We start from the raw sequence: 10,109 nt of genomic DNA, 5'->3' as shown, positions 1-10,109 counted from the left end.
TTGCACGTCATCCTCATTGTTGCCACTTCCCTCAATGTTGGTTGCTTATCGACTTGTTGCGCCTATGTCTTTGTCTAACACCACCACCTGCTCCTCGTGTGACTCCTTCACCTTTTGTGACCTCCTCAAGTGGTGGTGTTCATCCTCACTGCACCTACTATAGCAAAGAGGGCCATGTTGAGGCGAACTACTACCGAAATAAGAAGCATCTTCGGTGACCCTTTTGTGTTTCTACCTCGACTGCCTCTTCGACTAACACCTAACAGGAGATTGTGACGCTGCTTCTTCACCTAGTTGCTACATCTACCTCTTCATTGATATGTTCTTCCACTCCCTCTTCTAATACCGAGAGACCACCTTCTGCACAGTCAGGTACCTCACCTTGGATTCTTGACTCAGGGATATCTTTTCATATGACTTTTGATTCTTCCAATCTAATTCGATTCATCCTCTTGTTTCTCCTGTTCATATCGTTACCATTGATGGTACTTATCTTTCTATTGTTAGTCAGGGAACACTTTGCACTTCTTCTTTTAGTAGTCCTTCTGTTGCTCATGTTCCCCAATTGGCCATGCAGCTCATGTTAGTTAGTCAGCTTATTGATCATGGTTGTCATGTTATTCTAGATTCTGACTCTTATTGTGTTCAGGATCATCTCATAGGTGCTTTAATTGATAATTTGTGTTTTTTGAGCTAATTCTACTAGCGAGTTTCTTTTTGGGCATCTTCATACTTTTCTCGTTGAACAGGGCACATTGTCTCAGTTCTCCTATCTTGGTGCTCATGCTTAGGATGGAGTTATTGAGCGTAAGCATAGTCATATCGTTGAGACAGCCCACGTGCTTATGATTGCCTCTTATGTCCCACCTCATGTTTGGGCTAAGACAATCTCCACTGCCACATACTTGGTCAACATCCAACTCTCTTCTCAAGGGCGAAGCCAGGATTGAACGGTAGGAGGGGCCGAGAAGAGATAAATTTAAATCGGTTCTAGAAGCTATTGAATTTATCCTCATAAAAATATATAATTTCCTCTTAATATTGGTTAATCTCTTTTTCGTTCTTTAGAAGAACAAAATACAGGTCTTGGTGCTTGCAATGGATCTATGTTCCATTATTAGATTAAAACATCCTTTTTAATTCTTACATAAATTTTCTCACAATAACAAATAGATTCTCTTTCATATAATGAATGATCTATCCATTCAATGTCCTGATATTGCCTTTGCTAGTTTGATATAGGCCTACAATAGAAGTTGCCAAAAAAATCTCTATAATTGAAAATAACTAAAGCTCATGTCAATAAAAGAGTAGAGTAATAGAACATGAATCATGATCATTAAGGACAAACACATTAAACTTGATCATTAAGAAAAAATGCTTAGTTACTTGAAATATACTTTGCGATATCTAATACTTGGAATATGTTAAATAATACTTGAAATATATTATAATAGATAAAAAAAATGAGTTTGTATGTCTATGAACTCTTTTTCCTTTGTTTTTGCCAATTGATACAAATATATTTATCTTTTAGTATAAACTTGTAAGGATACCTTGATCCTTAATTAACTAGAGGATTATTTTGAGAATTAAACAACACCATAATTCCTGATTATGCAAGCGATGGAAGCCCCTAAACATTGCTTCAGTAGACGTATGTCTGATCCAATCTAGTTACACCATGGTCATCTAAGAAATACTAAGTACATGAGTACTTGCATACATGAATGCATGATGCAGAGGAGTACATGCAGAGGGGGCAGCCAATACTTGCATGCTGTAGGGGGTGGTACATGCATTCATGATGCATTAGGGGGGGGGGGGGGGAGGTTGGCCGCTAACCACCCCCCCTTGTCTCCGCCCCTACCTCTTCTGCTCTCAAGGATGGGATTCCTTTTCAGCGTCTATGTGGGCACCTTCCTGCTACTCTTGTCTTTATTTTTTTGGTTGTGTTTATTACGTTCTTCTTGCCCCTCATGAACGTACCAAACCAATTGCTCAATTTGTTGAGTGTGTCCTTCTTGGCTACAATGTTGAGTATAAGGGTTATCAATGTTGGGACCATGTTGCTCACCAGATGCATATTTCTTTGGATATTACTTTTGATGAGTCTTGTCCCTTCTATCCTCATATAGCCTTTCACTTCTTCAGCTTCCTTAGTTGATCACTACCTTTTTTTCACCTTTTTTTTATTGCACCCATCATTGTTTCTTCTTCTTTTCCCCGAACACCATTGGCGCCCTCTCTTGTTGCGCCTTCTTCGGTGCCTCTAACACCTTTAGCTGCCAACTCACCAAATCCTCCTTCTTCTTGCATTGTTGAGCCTTTTTCCTTTCCACTACGCTCATCATTTCCAAGCTGTCTCTCATCCTTCTATGTCACTTTCTAATTAGTTATCTCTTTCTAGCGATTCAATTACTCCATCTTCTTCTCACTATTTTCTTTGTGATCACCATTCGATTCGACCTCCTGATTGTTTTAGCTTTGTTTATGTTGATCTTGCTGAGCTATCTTCTTATTGTGATGCTGTTATTCATCAGAAATGACAACATGCGATGGCTAAAGAGCTTGTTGCTCTGGACTGCATGGGCGTGTGGGATCTTGTCCCTCTTCCCCCACGTGTTCCTCCTATCATGTGTAAGTGGGTTTATACGGTTAAGACCTGCTCTGATTGTTCTCTTAAGTGCTACAAGGCTCATCTTGTCGCCCGTGGTTTCCAGCAGGAGAATGGTCTTGATTATGGTGAGACTTTTGCACTGGTGGCTCACATGACCATAGTTCACACTCTTCTTATTGTCGCCTCTGTACGTCAGTGGTCTATCTCCCAGCTTGATATCAAGAATACCTTTCTTAATAGTTGGCTATGTGAGGAGGTCTATATGCATCTACGACTAGGGTATTCTGTTCCTAAGGGCATAGTTTGTTATCTTCATCGCTCTCTCTATGGCCTTAAGCAAGCCCCACGTACAACTCAACACAAGTTCTATCTCTCCAAATTCAGCGTGGTTGGTCTCCCATGATTTTGAGAGGGGTATTAGATATATATTGCCTTATGTGTAATATCCCCATCTTATAAGTGGTTCATATTGCCACCTGTACATGTACATATACTGGCCTATGAACTCCAGAAAATACAAGTTACTATTCCTAACACTGCATACATATATATCAAGCATTGGTCAATTGATCAACCCTGAGCAGTGTTCTATTATGTTTGGAGCGATAGTCCCTCAAGAAGCCAAATCATCTATTTGTGACGTGCTATAGATAGAGTAAGAGGCGTTTGAGGCTAATTACCTTGAACTTCCTACTCTTGAGGGTTGTACGGACAGTGATGGCTTTCGTCCTCTTAGAACACGTCATGGGAAAAGATTGGCAGACTGAAGCGATAATAACCTCTCAATGGAAGGAAAAGAAGTGTTTATTAAATCCTTAGAGGTGTATTCAAATTTCCAGCAAGCATTTGTGAAGAGCTTATGCAACTTATTAGAAGATATTCATGGGGAGTAGAAGATGGTCAGTGCAAGACTCACTGGTGTTCTTCGGAGCACATGATTTTATCAAAAGGAAACAAGGTTTGTGTTTCCACGATCTACGATTGTTCAATCAAGCGCTACTAGCACGACAGGTGTGAAGGCTTATTTACTATTCCCTGTTAGCCTTTGTGATTGTCTGCTAAAGGTGAAATATTATCCTCAGGGCCAGCTGGTGCATACAGTGTTCTCAGGTAATGCCTCACCCTACTTGGAGTTCTATGGAATATGGTCTCGAGTTGTTGAAGAAGGGATTAATTTGGCGTATGGGGGAAGGACGTAACCACCACGGGCGATCAGCCGACCATGGTGTGGATGGAGTGGAGGGATGCCAGTGGTGGTAGTAGGATTCGTTGAAGAAGCAGATGGGGATCACAAGGAGGCATGTATATTGGAGGAACACAACCATGGGAGACCACAACATCAATGGAGCAGGCAAAGGTCGATGCCTGAGACGATGGTGAAACAACATCGTGGGCGGCCGCATGGGCGGAGTGAGTGGAAGCAGCTGATAATAGGGATTAGGCTGGGATGGGTGGTAGTAAGATGGAGGAGGAAAAGGGATGGAAGACAGATACAAGAGGTGGTGGGAATCGGTGGCAAAACCGACGACGGGGAAAAAGAGGCGGAGAAGAAAAGACTGTTGGATGGTACGAGGGTGGGGCGCCAGGGTGCAACCACATCCGACGATACGATGGTGTCGTCAAGGAGGAAGAGACCTTTTGGAGGAGTGACATGTCTAAATGATCTCTAGAGGGTTTGAGAGCTTTGAGGAATGCTCAAAATTAATTTTCTCCCTCTTCCAGTTGCCGTGGGCCAGGATTCTAGATGTTGAAAAAAGATCGAACGATCCTAGCCTCAAATGACATGACTTTGGTATACAGAAACAAAGATCATTGTAGATCTCTCTTTCCTTGATAAAAAAAGAAATGCATACAAATATGTTAGTAATTGATCTATGTTGCAGTCCATGACGACGATGCATGCTAGTGTACCATGTCAACTGTAAGACCTCAAACTTGGGTTCTTCTGTGCCTCTAGTATCAGTCCCTAGATTAAGGGCCTATTTGGTAGAGCTCTCCCTGATTTAAATTCTCCGCGAGGAGTGATTCTCTAAAGGAAGTGATTCTGTGCGGAAAGTGAATTAGGGGAAGCTGTTTTTTTTAGCTCCCCAGCTTCTAGTTCATTTCAGATAATCACTCCCACGGATTCCACCTAGAGAGCTAAAAGCTGAAAGCTACTGTTTGACATAGCTCCCCTGATTCCAACTAGGAAGCTGCTCTGAGAGCTCTGCCAAATAGGCACTAAGTAGTTGATACGTACAATATAACAATTATAGTATCACAGTCAAATTTTGAACATAATTATTAAAGTTACAGAGTACAAATGTTTACAAACCATATTGTATATTACAAACCTGGCTGAGAGGCCAACAAAACACAGTGTAAAGTAAAAAACTCAAGCCACAAGTAGCTTGAGGTGCGAGCGCGACTTCTAAGACTATTCTTCATCTTTTCCTTCACCTCCAGTAAAGTCAACATCGGCATCCTCATCTGAATGATAACAAGAATGAGTACGAAAGGTACTCAGTAAGCTCTATACTACTTCAAGGTGTTTTATAGATGCATAAAGGGGTGATTCAAGGATAGGGCTTCATGGTTTAGTTTTAAGCGTAAAGTAGTTTATGCAGGTATCTAATTGTATCATCTATGATTGACATTAAAACAGTTTAAATAGTTCAAAATCAGGTAACAGGCTATATCTAGGATTTTCTCGATCCTGAAAGGGGCTACCCCTCACTCCGTAGTACCTTTAATCACATCTAGTGTACATCTAGTACCACATAGATCCTGGCGGATTCAGCCAGCAACCTCATCACACTCACTCATCAAGACACACGCACCAAAGTCTAGTAAAATAGGTTTGCCTTCGCATGTCCATGATCGTGGACATGGCTATTCGAATATATTTATACTCTGCAGAGGTTGTACAGCTTTACCCATACGATATGCTTAGCCTCCAACTGTTGTAAGGAGAGGAGCAAATCATACCGAGATACTCCAATCACCTTTTCTATTGGGCTTTTCTACGAGATTTACCCTCAGCGCTAGAGTCCATGTATTGAAAGCCAGTCCCCTTTTAAGCCTAGGCTGGTACTAGCAACCTCTAAACAGAGGGACAGATGGCCACTTAACTGCTCGCTGCTCCCAGCCTCCTAGTATGATGCCCAACTCAGTTCGGTGAAGGAGAAGTCAAGTCCTACCCATTCAGGACGCATGGTTGCACGGGGGTTACTAAGGCATGGCTGCGAAATGACTCAGTCCTTAAACAGTCAGGGCAGGTATCTTCCAGCAATGAATACCACAAAGGTAACTCAAGTCCCCAAGAGCATCCTCGTCCAGAGTACTACTCTACCTGCCCTTGCCAAAGCAGTTTTCACCTATTTTTATACACCTCCCACCATATCCCACACGATATCAAGGATTTCACAACTATCACAGAATTCACAACCATCAAGGATTCATGGTATATGATTTATCATTGATAACACTAAGTCTTATCTCCGAGGAGAAGTGTTTTAAAAGCGACGTCTCCGAGGAGACGTATTCAATCCTAAGCATGCTAGATATCAAGACGTCATCTGTCATTAATATAGATACAAACAGGTAATCCTAGGGTGATATGTATTTTGGATGATAACATTTATGACATGGCAAGTATTTAATAGGATTAACTACTGCAAGTAATTTGTAAAAGCGCAATACATAACACATGCGATATAAGTCCAGTTTTAAATTGATCATGTAGATTATTTGAAAACACAGGATCAAGGAGATAAGACTTGCCTTCTCCAAAGTTCTCTTCAAGTTCTTGATTGTGGTCGGAATCCTCATCGCTCTTGACACTTCCTGCACATCACTCGCAGAACTCTGGTTACTCTGCAATTGATACTAGGGGCAATTTACTGAGTACCATCGTAAAAATTGCAAAAGTTAGAAAATACAATCGGTGTGAGGATAACATGTGGGCCCATGGCCTATATGTCATTCTCACAGCCGATGATATTTTCTAATATGGATACTTTTGCGATAGTATCCACCTAATTTTGCCTTGCTACTACGATCAATAACAGCTATATTAAAGAAAAATTAAATAACACCAAATGGAAAGCCAAATGATCCTAATAGATATCATAATGTGATAGAAGAGTAGATATTGATTTTAGATAAATTTCAGCGAAAAAATCTTTCCTACTGATGATAGCTTGCGAGCACGGGATACTTAACAAGATGGCACATTGTTGTTGCAGGATACAATTGTCCCTTTTGATCACTTTCAGGCAAAACTACTTCTCAGGACAAAGATGTTGGTCTATGCACCCTCAATAGATACTAGGTGGGTTGGCACGCCTACACCGCTCTCGTTTTTTTTCACAGAATATGACAAAAGAATTCTAAAAAAATTTATGTACATCAATTTTGAGCATCTCAATATTTATTTATGAATTTATTAATATTTAAGACATTCAATTAATTATGGGGAAAACAATATTATTTTTATACATGCACATAATTTTATAGGTAGACGACTGTAACACAAACCTAACAAAATCTGTTTCATATTTTTTTGAGTTTTAGATATTTTTCTGTGCATATTTAGATTATTTCAACCGATTTATCAATATAACTATTATAACTTTTGCTATTTTTAAAGAATTTTCAAAAAATATATTATATATGTAAATATATAGATACGTATATACACACATACACACATATATATATGTATACATGTACATATCCATATCCGTATATATACATATGCACATAGGTAGGACCCATATAAACAGTAAATACAATACCATGAACAGTAGCCACAATACTTGGACACCTAGAATCACTCCAATTTTTGGAGCTTTAATATATAAGTATTGATTCCACGCAAGTAGCCAGATTTGACTCATCTGCTTAATGGATGTCAAATAACAAGAAGCAACCCAAGACATAACTCTGGCACTTCTTCATTGTACAAGTTGTCAAAAGAAATTTTGTTCACCGCAAATTCATTGTACTTTCTTAGCAGGTATTGCCTCAATTAATGAAGAAACAATTGCTCCCACTGTTAGTAAAACAAGAAGATTATCAGTTTCTGGCAAGGCTAATGATACATGCGGAAACATTGGAAGAACTGAGAAACACCTGAACAATAGCTCTGTTCCTGATGTTGCAGATGCCATGAAGGTCCTATCATTCAAGGTGATTTTAATGCAATTCATGCACTTTACTATTACAAAGCCATCTTTTTGGGTCATCGTCTAAATATGCCACCTGCCATTTCTAATATTGCAGATTCGGGATGTACAATCTCTTAGGAGTGTATCCTATTTTTCTGGTGATATATTCTTTGCCATACACACTCCTTTGGCATTTCAAGGAGCTGGTTGAACATGTAAGTTGGTACATAATGCACTTTTTACATGCGTGTGCTCCGCTAGAGTTGAAATATTATCCTTTTTCTATACAATTCTTTAAAGCCCTGAAATTTTTCTTTTGGAGCCAAGTTTTTCCACTTCCTGAAGACAAGGAGCTATTCGTGCATTCAATCATCATGTCTGATTGCTAATGCTTCCCTTTCCTCATATAATTATAAAATGAATATACACAGACAACCATGCTTTGTATCTACGTAGCAGAAACTTCCGTCTAGCTACTTGCTTGCACTTACCATTTCCCCTTACTGGTAGCAGTTGTTTGCTTTCTCTAGGCAACAGTAGCAAGACAACACCCCTGGCACAAAGGTTTAAAACTTAAACTCCTCCCCAGCCCCCACTACCTACCACCCTTTCAGTGAGAGTGTGAGACGCAGACAGAGTCTCAGGTGTGAACTCTATGAAATAATCAACATGCCCTACATGGCAGTTAACACTTGAATGCGCTGTCCAACTCATTCAAACTCTGCATTTCATGCAGGTCGTCAGATATGAAGAAGATTTGACTGGCAGATATCCTCTTGATTCGCTGACGAGATGAGAGGTAAGTTGTCTAGGCTTCTATTAAGAAGATTATGTCCATATTATTGCAACACAATGCATAGTGAGTAATCTTAGTCAATTTTTTTTCTCTAGTTGTTGCTGTCACAATGTCAACTGTGCTTATTTAGGTTTCGATTCAAATATATTTATATTTTGTAAAACTTCAGTTGATTTTGAAGCGAAGAGAGTTAGGATGAAGTATCAATATTTCCTTGAACAGCTTGCCAACTTTTCACATTGGATGTAATGTATAAACATATTATCAATAAATGTTTCTATGTGTTTTTCTTTAATAACCATGTTACCTCCATTTCTTACTGGTAAAAAATTAAGTATCATAGTCAGATATGATACAATATGCTATCAATCTAAATCCAAAAGGATTTAACTGTACTATATATTGCTATCATAAAATCATATTTATGGTTTTGATCTAGATTAATTCATTACTACAGAAATAATTTAGTGGGACACCTCTATACAGACGCATATTCGGAGCCGTCTGTACGAAGGGTACCATAGATGGTTCTAAACTAGAGCAGTCTGAGAAAATGACAAGAGTAGCTACCACGAAGTGAGACAGCTTTAGTACGGACGGTTCTCATTTAGGAACCGTCTGTACTAGTAATACAGACAGTTCTTAAATGAGACCGTCTATACTAACAACACAGTACAGACGGGTTCAAATAGTAACCGTCTCAACTGGAGCATCCCTCTTTGCACTATGACACGTGATGCAGTACAGACGAGTTCCAAGAACCAGTGGAGTGTCCCACTTCATTGTGACACGCGACACAGTGCAGACGGGTTCCAATAGGAACCAGTGGAGTGTCCCGCTTCGGTGACACGCGACCCCCCCCCCCCCACGCATCCAACCTTCTCCAAACCGCTCGCCCCGTAGATCTAGATCGAGCTCCACTCGACAGATCCGACCCCCTCAGATCCGGCTCTTCTCCCTCCCCATCTCTGCTCAGATTGACGCGTCTGCACTCTGCACCCCCCTGATCCGCGCATTCCTTCCTTGCTCGATCGATCTCACTAGTGCCTTGGTGTTGTTGAGGAGGAGCTGAGATGGCGGGCATGAGCGATATGCCGATGAGGCTGACGCGGCTGGGCCTGCCGATGCAGCACCAGGGGCCTCTGCTGATGCCTCACCTCTGCAGATCTGGGAATCCAGCGCATGCTTTGGTGTGTGAAGAATCCCTCGATGGGGATGGAGCAATTCATCCTGTTCATCTTGATGTGCTATATGTCCTCTCGATTTGCTGGTGAGCAGCTCTTCGATCTTCTTCTCTTCCTCGTTTTCTTGTGTGTTTTCGTTAATTAATATTGGTCACTATTTGTTCGCTCTTCTATCATGTGCCTATGATCCGATTGATCCGGATGGGAGCATCACTATCAACTGGGATTTTCAAAGCTTGAACAACGTTAGCGGCATGTACACGATGCGCATACGTACTTGTGAGTTTTGGTATTGCCATTTTACCACCTGTAAATTTTTCAGTTGGTGATTCTACAAAATAAAATCCAACTGATATAGT

This window comes from Phragmites australis, chromosome 2 (assembly GCF_958298935.1).
Source record: "Phragmites australis chromosome 2, lpPhrAust1.1, whole genome shotgun sequence".
Lineage (NCBI taxonomy): Eukaryota > Viridiplantae > Streptophyta > Magnoliopsida > Poales > Poaceae > Phragmites > Phragmites australis.
The sequence above is the reverse complement of the archived record's forward strand: the minus strand, read 5'-3'. Positions refer to the sequence as shown.